Source organism: Dipodomys merriami, unplaced genomic scaffold (assembly GCF_024711535.1).
Source record: "Dipodomys merriami isolate MVZ:Mamm:240054 unplaced genomic scaffold, mDipMer1.0.p SCAF_21, whole genome shotgun sequence".
NCBI classification, from domain to species: Eukaryota; Metazoa; Chordata; class Mammalia; order Rodentia; family Heteromyidae; genus Dipodomys; species Dipodomys merriami.
Window position 1 is genome coordinate 15,723,509 of NW_027203493.1, and position 15,584 is coordinate 15,739,092.

Sequence of the window (15,584 nt, forward strand, 5' to 3'; positions counted from 1 at the left end):
AATGAAGGTAGTTAATCATCTGTAAGATCAGCACTCTTTGGGAATGAGAAAAGTCCGTAAATTTGCCTTCCATTTCTCCAGTTGGGAAAGCAGATTCCTCTGGACTGGAACTAATTATAGACTTTGTATACTAGCGGTTAGTGCACTGTCCTTGTAAATCAGGGATTATGAGGGGAAATCTCCCTGAGGCATGTTCTCTCTGTTTATTTATTTATTTTGGAACTTTGGTGCAGATAGACCGGTTAATCATACTACTCAGATCCCAAACTGTTCTTAGTCCATGCAAGACATCTTTCTTATTTTATTTCATTTTATTTCTTCCTTGTCTCCAAATTCTACTCCTATTTTCCAAATTCTACTTCCAATTTTTTTCTACAAAAACTCTAATATATTTGATAAATGTCCTTGTGCATATATTTATCTTTCCAAAGTGTTTTATTATTTAGTTCATGTAGGTATTAAATTTTACATAAAAATAACTGAAAAATAATTTCTGCTTCACATGCACAAAATATGGTGAATTCTTAAAACCTTGGATATCTATTCCTTGACCACATTTGGTATTATCTAACTTACCAACTTTTTGCAATAAAGGATACAGTGATAATTCTTTGTAGTATTATTTTTGTTGTGTCCTGCACTATTAGCAAAGAAGAATATCTCTTTAATACTCTTCTTATACACATAGTCATATCGTAACTCTTGCCTATTTATTTTCTACCAATCTATGCCCTACCAAAAAGCATTGTCTATAATAGGGTCTCTGTTGTTGGTGGTGATGTTTTTGTGCTGGTACTGGGGCTTGAACTCAAGTCCTAGTGCTGTCCCTCTGCTTTTTTTGTTCAACGCTAGTGCTCTACCACTTTTGGCTTTTTGCTGGTTAATTAGACATAAGAGTCTCACACACTTTCTTGCTCAAGCTGGCTTCAAACTGATCTTTAGATCTCTTCCTACTGAGTAACTACAATTACAGGCATAAACCACTAGCACTTAGCAAATAGGTTCTATTTTGAAAAGGTAGCTCTGAATTGATGTAGTCAAATCTATTCTATTTAAGAAATCTATTTCTATTCAAGATTCTCAGTATATACTCCAAAATCTTCTTTTATCTTTGTGGCTTTAATTTTCATATTCAAGTCCATTTTCAGGTCATCCTTGTATATGGTTTAATATAAGGATCAAACTTTACTTTTCTGTGTAGAGTGAAATTGTTTTCTCAACAGCCTGTATCAATTTATAATCCTAACCATGAATAGAAAAGTTTCTTTGGGATGACATAGCTAAAAAGAAAATATAGTGAGCATGGGTGTATATAGGTCCCTCTAGTATACCCTTTAAAATGTTGCTTTCCCGTCCCCCCAAAAAGAAGTTATATTGCTTCACTTATTTAATCTACAATGACAAGACATTACAGGGGGGAAACTAAAAAAGATAGTGGCTAATTTAGGAAATACATATAAACTAGAAAGGCTTCATAGAAAAGAAGAACCACCCAGAAAGTCCTTGAGTCAGCATCTTTCTGATAAGTAAGGATAAGAATTCAGAGCAAGGAGTTTCAGTGTGGGCTATTAATTCATTACTCATTCATTCATTTAATTATATTTGATTGCTTTCTAAGAGCCAGGTACTCCTCTAGGTTCTGATAATACTTACATGCTAGCACATTCATATTTTGCATAGAAGTTGATATTCTGGGTTTTTCCTGTGAAAATTGCATGTATTTTTGTTTTCATCTATAGTTCCTAGCTCAACACTCCCAGAACCCTTCCCTAAATGACTATAACCATAAGGTTAAAGATATTGCTTTTTGTCCTGGGTTTCTGAAGCTGCTTTGGAATAACTTCTGAGCAATAAAGGTGAGCGGCAGCCTTTTGCTGTAATGTCAGGGTCCTTTAGGCCTCAGAAAGCAAAATCTCTCTCTCTGATCTTCTCCTACCTCCTTTCACCTGCTCCTTTTCTTAGAAGAATTTCAGTTTTTAAGGCAGGTCAGAGAAACCAAAAATATACTTTAGTCCTCCCCTTGCTTCTCTGTCTTAAAGCTGGCAATAAAGAAATTCTTTGACCTAACTTATTTGATCATAGGACCTATATTCATTCAGAGGGGCTCTTACCTTATACTGGGACAAAGGAATATAGCATAGAGATGCCAAGATGAATATGAGCTGATAGGGCTTGCTGGGTTCTTGCAGTGTGTGTGTGTGTGTGTGTGTGTGTGTGTGTGTGTGTGTGTGTGTGTGTGTGTGTGTGTGTGTGTGTGTGTGTGTGTGTGTGTGTGTGTGTGTGTGTGTGTGTGTGTGTGTGTGTGTGATTTTTTTTTTTGGTTGGTCTTGGGGCCTGAAGTCTTGGCCTGGGAGCTGTCCCTCAGCTCTTCAGCTCAAGGCTGAAGAGTTCAAGGCTCTACCACTAGAGTCACAGTGCCACTTCTGGCTTTTTTTTTTTTTTTTCTGCTCATGTGGTGCTGAGGAATCAAACCCAGGGCCTCATGCATGCAAGGCAAGCGCTCTACCACTGAGCCACCTTCCCAGCCCTGTCTATATTTTTTGTAAGAACACTTGATGAAGGTTTATTGAGTAAGTAAACAAGCAGGCAAGCAGACAAACAGACAAAAAGCAGACAAGCAGATAAGCAGAAGGTTAGGGGCACATTCTAATAAAGTGTGGGTACTCTCATAGGGAGATGAAAGGAGAGAGAGAGAGAGAGAGAGAGAGAGAGAGAGAGAGAGAGAGAGAGAGAGAGAGAGAGAGAGACTCAGTCTGTCTGTTATCATTTGATCATACCCTTTCTGTGCAATTGCATTTTCACAGGGTTGGCCTTGCCTAAGTCATGCCTATGAAATCAAGTCTCCATAAAACCCAAGGCCACAGTTCAGAGAGTTTCTGTATCACCAATTCATTAAAACAGGAAGGTTCCTGGAGAGGGATATACCTAGACAGGGCATAGGAGCTCTTTATACCTTCCCACATGCTTTGCCTATATCTTTTCGTCTGTATCCTCTGTATTATCCTTTACAATAAAGCTGTAAATTAGGTCTTTGCTTGAGTTCTATGAACCACTCAAGCAAATTAATCAAACCTGAAGAGAAGGTGGTGAGAACCTGGATTTACAACCAGCTGGTCAGAAGCACAGATAAAACAACCTGGGGTTTATGATTGGCACTTGAAAGAGAAGGGCAGTACTGAGGCTGAGACCTCAGCCCGTGGGATTGGATGCTATCTCCAGGTAGACAGCGTCAGAATTGGATTGGAGGACACCAAGCAAATATTCACCGCAGAATTAATTGCTTTCTTAATGTGTGGGGAACCCTCCCCCCGTACATTTGGTGTTTGGCATGACCTGCACTATGAGAGTATAGAAGCTAAATTTGAGTGTCTTATTATTCTACATCCCCAGATCAGGCTAATTCTTCCAAAATGCAAATTTAATTAAGATCTGTTCTTTCTTTCAGGGTAATGAGAAGTGTCAGTGGTACTGAGGTTTGAACTCAAAATCTCCTGCTTCCACCGCAAGTACTCTACCCCTTGCATTATTTTTCAGATAGGGTCTTGCTTTTGTCCTAGCTGCTTAGGGACCATAATCCTCTTATCCACGATTTGTGTATTTCTGGGGTAGGATTAAATAGGTGCCAATCACCACACCCAACTTATTTGTTAAGATGAGGTCTTGCCAACTTTTCTCCCAGTCTGGTCTTGAATCTCAGTCCTCCTGAATACCAGGATTATAGGCTTGCACCATTGTGTGTGGCTCAAGATATACTTGCCTTCTGAACATCTACTTGTATATACTTGTAATTTCCATCACCTCTAGGATCACTTGCCTTTTCCCCAATTTCATCTCTTGTTAATCTTCAGAAATCAAGCTATTGTATGTGCTGAATACCAGGTGACTTCATATATATATATATATATATCAGTTCCACTTTTCCTCATAAGGACCCTCAAAAAATCTTTACTGACCAGTTTAAATGAATAAAAGTATGGAGCAGTTTAAAGTTAACATGTATAAAATATTAATGAAAAACGCATTATTTTTGTTGTTCTTGTTGCTTTGGGAATTTTTTTTGCGGGGGGATGTTGGGTCTTGAATTCAGGGCATTGAACATACGAATCATGTATGCTACCACTCACCTACATTTCCAAGCCATACATTGTTTTTGTCTCTCATATTTTATGAAATAACTTTATTGCAGCTCATTAGTAGCTCTTTCTGTCTTCAACATTCCCAGAGCCACGTTTTGTGTCACAAAATGCAGTTTTTCGGAGGATATCATCTTCATGGATTTCTACAAGGCTTGTAGCACAAAAATTTTTGGAAACTGTGAATGATACAGCCATAGGCAAGGTTAATATTAAGTGCTGAGTGCTGTCTCTTTCTCTCCTCCCAACATTCATGCCCTAATTTTACCTTCCTCCTCATATGATAATTTATCTTATTGAAAATAAAGTAACTAAGAAAAATCACTTCATAAACCTCAGGTTCTTTGGCAAAAATAAACTATAAGATGAACTTGATGGAGGAATCATGTGTTATATTTGACCATTGGAAGTGGCCAGTTACCGTGTTCTCTGAGGCATACAGAGCCTTGCCCTTTTCCATCCTTTGCACTTACAGTACATTCTTCTGAAATACCTGTTCCATTGCTTTCCTCGGCTGCCACTGTATCTCTCAGTGTCTTATTGTGTTTTGTAAAGCAGAAAGCTGTAAAGTCTTCCCACTCTGTGTGGTGAACACACAAAGACAAAGCTGGCATATTGACTCCAGTCTCTAATACCTATGATAGTATCTACTGCCTAGCTCTACTCGTTAAGACCTGGTGTGGCAAGCTAAGGGTGAAATATGATTGACAGAATCTCCACAGGATTCAGTGTGCAAACTGGGAGCAAAATGGAGCAGTGTATTACTAATCATGCTATCGGGAATGTCTTGAATAAACAGTCATATATATCCGGTATGGTGACAAGTAGAGGTAGCCTTAGATTTCTAGTCCCCAAGAATTCCTTCTAGACTATTTCTTCCTTTTGATTCCTTTTCTTCCTTTGATTTTCATCTTCCTTCCTGAAGACCCCTTCTTTCCGATGTCTCTTCCCTTCTATTTTCCTCTTTCCTTGTTTGACAAGACTGTACAAAATGTCTGAGCTACAATCCTGCAATTCTTACCCTGAACTTCATGGGTAATTGAAGGATGAAGAGAGTCCATGAATCTTAAAATGGAAAAAGCATCCAGTTTGAGGCAGGGGCAGTCTCGTGAACAGAAAGCTTTTATGAGGGATTAGCATCTCAAGACTTTTTAAGTCCTAGTGACTCCGAGCAAATGTTCAATAGAGGAAAAACTCTTTGAACAAGCCAAACTTATCTACTTGGGGTATGTTCTAAAAATCCATATCAAAAAAAAATCCATATCCACCCAAAGGCACATTTGGAATCATTGCATCACACAGGAAAGAAAAGGTTGAATCTGCTGGAAAGAAGCTCTTACGAGTTAGTGGGAGCTGTTTGACTTGGTGGCTAAAGCACAAACATTTCAGAGTCTGATATATCTGGATTTGAATCCTGGGCCCACTGTTAGTTAGCCAGAAGACTTGAACCACATTGTTTAAACGCTTTAATCTCAGTTATCTGGGAGTACATCAGATTTACAAATAAGCTCATTGTTAGGGTTGTGGTAATATATTTAGAATTGTGCCACAATTTATATTCACATCAACAAAAGTGACAATTGCACCCATTTTTGTCTACATGAAAATAGTTCCCCCAAGTTAGTGGTAAAACTGAATATGCGGAAATCTGAGTTCTTGACCAGCTTCTGTCTCTACTAAATTCTATCTCTAAGCAAGTCTTTAACTCACCAGCTTTTTAGTCTGAGAAATCAGTGAGCTGAAATAGTTCTGATTTCAGGGATGGTTCTTATTTTAGGTGTTTATTTGTTTTAATGTGGTGCCAAGGATTAAATTTTGGGCCTTGCTCGTGATAGACAAGCACTCTTCCACTAAGCTCCATAGGAAGTCCTGCCTTTCCTACTCTGTTTTTTTTTTTTTCCCCCTTTTGACACTGGGTCTTTCTATGTAGCTAAGGCTAACATGAAACTTACTGTGTAGTCCAGACTGGCCTTAAACTCACAGTCTTCATGGCCTCAGCCTCTCAGTACTGAGGCACTGAGAGGTGTGTACCATCCATCATACCCAGGTCTGCTAGCTATTTCTATGCCATACACCTCTCCAAAGCTTTGAGGTTTAGAACAATGGCTCGAGACTTTGTAAATCATGTGGGTTCAACGAGGTAATTATTCTGGTTTATATGGTATTGGCCAGGGACACTTAGGCAGATGATTTGAGCTTATGCGCAGTGGACAGCAGGAACATTTGAAATGGTGTCTCTCTCATGTTTGGCAGCTTCAGTTTTCTCTGTGTACAGTCTCATACTCGAGGGCTATTCTCTGTCTGCCCATCCCTTCCAGATGGATAACCTTAGACTTCCTTCCATGGCAGCTGGCTTCCTAGAGGGCACAAATGGACGCTTCAGATTTCCTTAATATCCATGCCAGACGTCATACAGTATCACTTTCACTGTAGAATTTCATCAAACAAGTCAGAAGCCAACCATGATTGGGAGAGAGTAAAGGCTCATCTCCAGAAGCCACTCAAAGATTCATTACTTAGGGCACACAGGATGGGAGGGATTGTTGTGAACACTTCTCAAAGCAATTACCACAGTCCATATGGTACAGGCTGGCTTTGGTGATCCTCATTTGATCCTAAAGCTCTGAGATCATGCCACTTCTGATCAAGTTGGTTTATGGACCCTGAATTCCCTCAATAAATACCTAGGATGTCACAGGTCCTGAAACTTCCTGCATTCTATTTAGCTCCAATAGACATCCTTGTCCAATAGATAACCATTATCCTCCCAGCCTGTTCCTGGAAACCAAACTCCCAATTTCCCTCCAGACTCAGCTGTTGACAACCCCACTGCCACCTCTAACCCCCATTCATTTTTACAAATGTCATCTCTGATTTGTCCAATTATTTAGATCTTCATGTTCTTAGCCCTGGGCACCATCCATCATGAGATTCTCATCCTGTGTTTTTTTTTTTCCAGTAATTGCTTTTGAGGTGCACGTATGAAGAGCTCTGCTAATGAAGCATCAAGGCAAGTCTCCTGGGGAGTGTCTGGAAGAAATATTTTCTTTCCTGAACAAAAGAAAGGAACATGTGAGAAGAAAGCCACTCCCCTTCCTTCCTTCTTTAGGATCTTGCTGTGTAGAAAAAGCTGTGGAAGCCATTATGTGATCATGTGGGGGTAAGCCTACGGGAACACAGAGGCACAACCAGACCACTGACATGCCTAAACTTCAGATATACTCAGGTTAGAACTGCCAAAACTCTGGGCTTTCTATCATGAGAGATAATAAATTTGTATATTAGCAAATGTGTTACCTGCAATCAAAAGCATCTCTCTCCCTCTCCTCAGAGTCTTTGTGGTTCTACTAATGCAAACTGATACCAGGAAAGAATGTATAATCCAGTGCTAGGAATCATCACATGCATTCATCTGAGCACAGTGATTATTTCAAAGATGGGGCAGAAATTGTGGCAGAGTCAATGAGAGGCAATATGATTTTCCTAGGAAAAGGGCATTCACTTTTTAATTGCATTTTCCTGCTAGACCTAAAAGCTGAGAGAAGATAGCAGTTCTTACTTCTGTGATTATTTTGCTGCCATCTTTTTTACTTGAAGAGTCAACTCAGAGGAAGGAGAACTCAAAAAAAGAAAGAAAAAGAAAGAAAGAAAAAAAAGGAAGAAAGAAAGAAAGAACGAAAGAAAGAAAGAAGGAAAGAAGACAAGCCTGATAATATTGTTGACTACTGAATCCAATGATGCCTGAAATTCGAATTCTGCATTGTTTAGTTTACTTGGCCTACCTTATTTTTTTGGAATCAGCTGTCCTCATGAGACTTTCTGTTACTTGCAAGAAAATAATCACAGCTGAACTTGTGAAGGTATGTATTATAAAATCATCCAGTAAACAGCCAATTTGATTTCAAACTACTCTTTGAAAGTTTTCTTTAGAATCTATGCTCCTTATTCAAGTTCATCCACATGACACCTATCATTATGTAGACTAGTCATTAAGAGGCCTTGGGAATGGTCCTAGGTTCAAATCCCAATTCTGCCAATTATTAGATCATTGACCTTGGGCAGGTCTGTTAAACCTCTGAGTTCTTTTAGCTTTGGCATATGTGTCATTAGAGCTGTAATGGCTCCTGCTTCATTGGGTTACTGTATAGATAAAAGCATAGAATGGATGCAAAGTGCTTAGCCAGCAAAGGGTCTGACACATATTAGTCTCTTACAAATGCTTGATATTATCCATATAAAAACTTAGTATGATTGGCAGACTAATGGCCCTGCAAAATATATCCACATTCCAATCCTCAGAACTGTGGGTATGCTATATTACAGGGCAAAGGGGAATTAAGGTTGGAGATGGAATTAAAGTTACTAATCAGTTGACCCTATAATAGGAAGATTATTCTAGATTATCCACTGGATTCAATGTTATTACAAGAATTGTTTAAAATGGGAGAAGGAAGCAGAGGAGAGTGATTCCATATAAGAAGGATTCAAATCTGCCCTTTTGGCTTGGAGGATGGAGACTATGAGTTAAAGAATGGCAAGGAAGCAAATTCTCCCCTGGAGCTTTCAAAAAGAATGTAGCCTCATTGACATCCTGACTTCAGTCCAGTGCACCTGCTGAGCACCTCAACTCCATCTTATAACTACCATTGTGATCTCAGCCACGAGTGCAGCAGTCCTCACCCTACCCTCATGGAGCTTATAAAATATGTGTTCTGTGGAGCCAGGACTCAATGAATTCATATGTGGTGAAGAGCATGTACTTTATCTGGGACAGTTAGAAAATACAAGTCAAAACAGCACTGTAGTAGATGTGGGACACAGACCATAAAGAAGAAGGTAGCAGTGGCATTTAGGTAGTTAATTGGAACAAAAGCTAATGCAGTAGCTATTTCCAACTCTAAATAGTGCTGGGGGACTGAATGTTGGTGCCCCCTAACAAAGAAAACTCATGTCAAAAATTTTACTGTTAATATGATGATATTAGAAGGTAGAAACTTTGGGAGGTAATTGGGTCACAAAAGGTGGAACCCTCAATAACAGGATTAGTGGTCATATAAGAAAAGAGACTCAGGAGTTTGTTTCTTCTTTTCCATGTGAACACACAAGAAGGAAGCCGTCTACCAATTAGGAAGTAAGTTCTCAGCAAGTACCAGGCCTGCCGGTGCCTTGATCTTGGATTTCCCAGGCTCCAGAACTCAATAAAATGTCTGTTGTCATCCACCCAATCTGGTAATTTATTATAGTAGCCCAAACTAACTAAAACACTGTCTACAATGAATGTTTTGAGGTTAGAATGGTTTGGCTCCTCTGTGTGAGCAGTTCAGGGAGGACAGAGATGTCAGTTTTAGAAATAGGACTATGATAAAGGAATACGTAGGATGGAAGTCTCATCTTCTATGTTCCAAAATAAGAGCCACGGCGGGCTCTTCCTAATCATATGCTGTGATGCCTTCTATTCTTAACATAATATTCCAAGAGGTGTCATTAGGAAGAAATAAGGTTTATGAAAATTAAATAAGTTGGAAATGTTTATACCGTAAGTGGTGAAATGGAATTTTTAATTAACTAATTAAATTTAATATTTTGCCAACAAATAACCACAAATCCACACTATGTCTGGACAGTGTTGACTTAGTTGTTTCACTGTTCTTTTTATATTGTCTGCTGCACATTATAAATTATTCAGGGATGAGAAATGTTTGGGCTCATTTACTTGGAACAGTGCACTGACAAACTTAATGCTTAATGCTATTATTTCACTGAATCTTAGATGCAATCCAGTAGAATAGACACCAGCATTCTATATAGCACCAAGAAAGGAAAAATGTAAGATATTGTAAGACTTCCTGATCTTAGATATGTCTAAATGTGGAAAATGATATATCTTAGAGTCCATAAAATAGTGTAAAATTTTTTTCTTTGATGATGAGATGTGAAAATCCTGTTTTCTGGTGTACTTCTAGGCCTCCTTAGATGATTGGGTTTTCTTATACTTTAGCCCCAATAGTTTTAAAATGTCTCAAGTAAGTTGACTTAGTTCAAGCCTATTTCTTTTTTTTTTTTTTTTTTTTGTCGGCTGTGGGGCTTGAACTCTGGGCCTGGGCGCTGTCCCTCAGCTCTTCAGCTCAAGGCGAGCGCTCTACCACTTGAGCTACAGCACCACTTCTGGTTTTCTGGTGGTTTATTGGAGATAGGAGTCTCACGGTCTCTCCTGCCCGGGCTGGCTTTGAACCTCGATCCTCAGATCTCAGCCTCCTGAGTAGCTAGGATTACAGGCGTGAGCCACCAGCGCCCGGCTCAAGCCTATTTCTTTTGTGTGTGCCAGTCCTGGGACTTAAACTTTGAACTCAGGAGCTAGGCTCTGTTCCCTTGACTTTTTATTTCAAGTGCTCTACTACTTGAGCCACAGTTCTACTTCCAGCTTTTTTTTTTTTTTTGGTGGTAAGAGTCGCACATGCTTTTTCTGCTGAGGCTGGTTTTGAGCCTCAATCTTCAGATCTCAGACTTCTGAGTAGCTAGGATTATAAACATGAGCCACAAACACCCAGCTGATCAATTTCTTTGGAATCTTCTTTATTGTCCAAAATACAGCATGAAGTATCTCCACAAGTTTTAACAATGAGCTATGCCATTTATTACACACTGGGCACTGCTAAGTATATTCAATGTATTTTTTGATTTTTTCCCCCTTATGAATAATTAGATTTTTGTCATTACTATTTATAGACAATGCAATTAAAACTCACAGAAATGTCACTAGTTGTTCAACTACACAGTCAGCAAATGGCAGACATAACACTTGGAGTCTCTTCTTGGATTTTTTTGGTCCTTGTGCCCTTAATCACCATTTCAAGCAAAAACAGGAAAAGGAAGGAGAAAAGGAAGGCTCTATTTTCCTTTAAAACTTTTCTTTTTTTTCCCCTAGACCATAGTTCTTTGGATCATATAATTAATGTCTGTGTTGCTCTCAGCATTTCTGAGCTACTTATCCAGATATCTGCCTCCCCAAAGTTCTTTTTACCTCCCAGTACTTATTTGTTCTTATTCTTTTCACAGATTCGTCTCCAGAATGTTAATCATTCTTGGCTCACTTCTTTGACAACCTAACCAGAAACATGTACTGGAACTACAGTCAGAAAAGTATCCTGAAACTACCCGTTCCCCAACCTCCAACTTCTATAGTTTATCTGATCTATACCGGAAATTAGAATACACACACACTTAACTGGGAAAATACTTGAAATGAAATGAAAAGTGAGATTTACTGTTATTTAGATTTTGATTAAAAAATGTTTATCCCTTATCTAAGGCTTGGGGACACTGGAAATGAAGAAGCTGAATGCTTGCTCGCTTTATAGAACTTTAATGATCTTCTCTTATTATGTTATATTACTGTTTCCTAAGCCTGTGGTCAAATACAATAGCTTTATTAAAGCTGTGATTCAGTTAGAAAGGGGAATGAATTTTTCTGCCACAGGAACACTGGGTGAGTGATGAGAAAAGAGGGTCATGCTGCTTGGGGAAAGCAAACCTTCTGCAGATACAGGACTGACATCAGCAGCTCACCCGCTGGGGTATTTTCTTCTTCTCTCTAGGAGATAAGCTTTCTTGAATTCACTGCTAAACAGCCGAGGGGTACTTAGCTGGCAGTCTGTTTGGAAAAACATAAACAAAACAAAGGGAGGAGGAATCTTGGGTTGCAGTGTGGACAGGGCATAAAGCTTGCTTATGTTGTGTTTCTCTGAAGCATTGCTAATGATGCTTGCTCACATCTGTCAAGCATTTACAATGGGCCAGGTGCTGCTCTACAGTACATAGTCTATTTCTTGTATTATTTTATTCTTGGAACAATCCCAGAAAGTAGATGATATTTTTATTTGCATTTTACAGATGGAGAAATGAGCAAAAAAAGGTAACTCACCTGTTTACAGTGGTGGAGCCATGATTTAAACCCTTATTTTAACTCCAGAATCCATGCTCTTAAGTGGCTAAATATCCATGTGCTTTTTGCTAGCAGGCCAGGCTCTTGGCTGGATAAGGAGCCTCTCAGAGAATCAGTAATTTCAATGCAGCTTGAGAAAAAAAAAGGATTTGGAAGGAAATTGTTGTGGGGCCACCTAACTGAACCAGGGCTGGCTGGCTTTGATGGGAAAGAAATGGAGCAATTTCAAAGAGTTGGGAAGGTTAGAGGTCAAGACTAAGCCACCATAGCTAAGAGATGTAGAAATATAAGCCTGTCACTCCTAACATGACAAAATAGAATATCAAGACACTTTCAAAACAACCTCACCACAATTATTATGGAAATTAGCTTGCTATTTCTGAGACATTCTGGTCAGCTGTGTGAGGGACATATGACATTGTGGACAATTATTGATGAAAAAGAAGATGAAGAATTGAGACTTGGAGCAATTTACCCTTCTCTGAGCCTCAGTTACTCCATTTGAAAAATGAAAAAGCTTAATATCACCTCTCTTGTTTTTGCAAGGATTAAATGGTAACAGTGTAGACAAAGTGCTTGACACTATACACCATTTACAGATATAGATTGATTCTACATAGATTAATTCTCCTTTTCAATCTCCTTCAGTTCTATCTGTCCTAAAACTGAATCTATTTGTTTTAAGGTAAATACTTACTCATAAAAAGAGACTTTAAATACTAATTATCTAACAATTTTTATTTTTTGGTGCTAGTCCTAGGGCTTGATCTCTGTCCCTGAGCTTTTGTGCTCAGGTTACTGTTTACCACTTAGCCGCTGTTTTACTTCTGTATTTTTTTATTTTTTATTTTTATTTTTGGTGATTAACTGGAGAGTCTCTCAGACTTTCCTGCCCAGGTTAGCTTTGAGCTGCAGTCCTCAGATCTCAGCCTCAGGAGTAGGTAGGAATATAACTGTGAGCCAACAGTGCTCAGTGAACAAATTTTTTGGAGCACTTGCCATGTCCTAGGTGAGATGCTACCTGCTTGGACTTAGGATATGCTCTTTGGGCCTTGGGCAGTTTCTAGTCCAATGGGAGTGGGGCATTGGAAATAATAACTGGACAAGAGCAATGGAGGATGCAACAAGACTGTGTCTGGCAGGGATCTAATGTCTTGTGGGAGACTAGAAAATGCTTCCCTGAATAAGAAACAGGCTCATTAACGTCAGGTGATTGGAAGCAAGAGGGCCCCAAAAGTGATGGGAAAGCTGATGTGAGACCTTAGGGTCTGTGCAGAGAGAGACAAGTGAGAGAACTGGGAGCAAAGATGGATCTGCTGGTGTGGAGCCCAGAGAGCCACAATCACTGGTGTTGTGGCAAGTCAGAGGAAGAACTAGAGGTTTTTACAGTTCAGTTGATGCTATTAATGGTCTAGACCTTAAGCCCCCAAAATGGTAGAACTCTGAGTGTGTGTGTGTGTGTGTGTGTGTGTGTGTCTGTGTGTCTGTGTGTGTGTGTGTGTGTGTGTCTGTGTGTCTGTGTGTCTGTGTGTGTGGGGGGGTGGTGGTGTTTATATTATTCTGCTCCATCAGAATCCAGTAGGGAAAACAAAGACTGACTCATTCATGTTCGATCATTATTGTTCATTCATTCTCATTGTACTGTAGTATTCCAGCATATGTTTATTATTTGGACTCTTTTGGCTACTATGAATAGAAAGCCATGATGAACACTACAGCACCTGTCTTTTGTGAAGCTATCACACATTTATGTTGGGTATAGCCCTACCAGAGGAACATACCATATATCCAGCTTTACTAACTATTATCTAGCTTTTAAGTGTCTGGCACACAAGAGGCTACCTTACTTTCATCTTTCAGAGATCATAACAGCATTGCTCAAGAACCTCTTCCAAAAAGCTTCTGGATATGTTTTCAGGAAATATTCTGTGGAGAAGAAACTGACTGGAGCAGGCATATGCTCTTCAGGCAGAAGAAAAAGTTTGGAGCTAGTGACCATACTACTGTTCAGTCATGTTGGAAAAACTTTCTACTGCAAGTTTCCTTCTTCCTTTGCTTTTCCTGGACAGACCCAAAGGCAATGGCTACAGCAGCCTCTATATTCACCATTGGATTTTTGCAGCCATGGCAACACATGTTTTACATACCATTTCATTTCAAACAAAGGAGAATTAAATATTTGATGTGAAGCAATATTAGGTTTCAAGTTGGAGGGTGGTGGAGGAAGAGGGTAATTCTACCTCTCCAAGTGGCAACTTGTCAGATGGAATGCCTAATGCAATGTACTTAAGGAAAGGTGTTGATAGAAAATCTCCTTGTTCTGTGGTATGAATAGAAATGTTTCTCATTGCCTGTTCCTCTCAGCATTCCTGCCCTTGCAGGTTGATTATGTCTCAGAATGCAAAGTTGAATGTGGTGTGTGCGTGTACCACACACTACTCTCACATATATGAGCAGCAATTCTAAGAATGAAGCAGAAATATTTTTAAAAACAAGCCACCTGTCTTTAGAATATAAGATCTTTCTTTTACTTTCTCACTGGCAGGATTGAGGTGCCTGGCACTCCCTAATTTTTTTTTTGTTCAGTCATGGGCTTGAACTTTGGTCCTAGGTGCTGTCCCTCAGTTCTTCAGCTCAAGACGACCACTTTACCACTTGAGCCACAGTGCCACGTCTGGTTTTCTGGTGGTTAATTGGAGTCCAAACTCTTTCTTCTGCCTGGAGAGCATATGCCTGCTCCAGTCAGTTTCTTCTCCATAGAATATTTCCTGGGCTGAAATTGTATCCAGAAGCTTTTTGGAAGAGGTTCTTGAGCAATGCTGTTGTGATCTCTGAAAGACGAAAGTAAGGTAGCCTCTTGTGTGCCAGACACTTAAAAGCTAGATAATAGTTACTAAAGCTGGATACATGGTCTATTCCTCTGATTGGGCTATACCCAACATGAATGTGTAATAACTTCAGAAAAGACAGGTGTTGTAATATTCATCATAAGGTCTCTATATTCACAGTAGCCAAAAGGGTACAAGTAATAAACATACGCTGGAATACTACAGCACAATGAGAATGAATGAACATAATAATTGGTTAATTGGAGATAAGACTTTCCTACCTGGGCTGGCTTTGAACCACAATCTTCAGATCTCAGCCTCCTGAGTAGCTAAGATTACAGGTGTGTGCCACTGACACCTGGCTCTCTAAATATTTTGTTAATGAAAACAAACTCAATAGAGGAAAGGTGACATTGGTGATTGTGCTTCTATTTGCCCAGTTTCCTCTCTTTCTCTCTTTGCTCTCTCTGTCTCTGTCTGTCTGTCTCTCTATCTCTGTCTGTCTGTCTGTCTCTCTTTGTGTTTTTCTCTGTCTGTCTCTGTCTCTGTCTCTGATGCCAGTACTGGGGCTTGAACTCAGGGCTTGGGCACTATCCCTTAGCTTTTTCATTCTAGGCTAACACTCTACCACTTCAGCCATAATTCTATTTCTGGTTTGTTTTGTTTTGTTTTGGTGGTTAA

General features: G+C 39.4%; 1 long non-coding RNA gene across 1 annotated transcript; it reads left to right on the plus strand.

Annotated features, from left to right (window-relative positions):
- Positions 1-4,230: 4,230 nt before the first annotated feature.
- Positions 4,231-12,088, plus strand: LOC138833750 (uncharacterized). Its single transcript, XR_011373956.1, has 4 exons — positions 4,231-4,338; positions 7,093-7,993; positions 9,240-9,362; positions 11,190-12,088. It is a non-coding gene; the product is annotated as an uncharacterized lncRNA (long non-coding RNA).
- Positions 12,089-15,584: the final 3,496 nt, after the last annotated feature.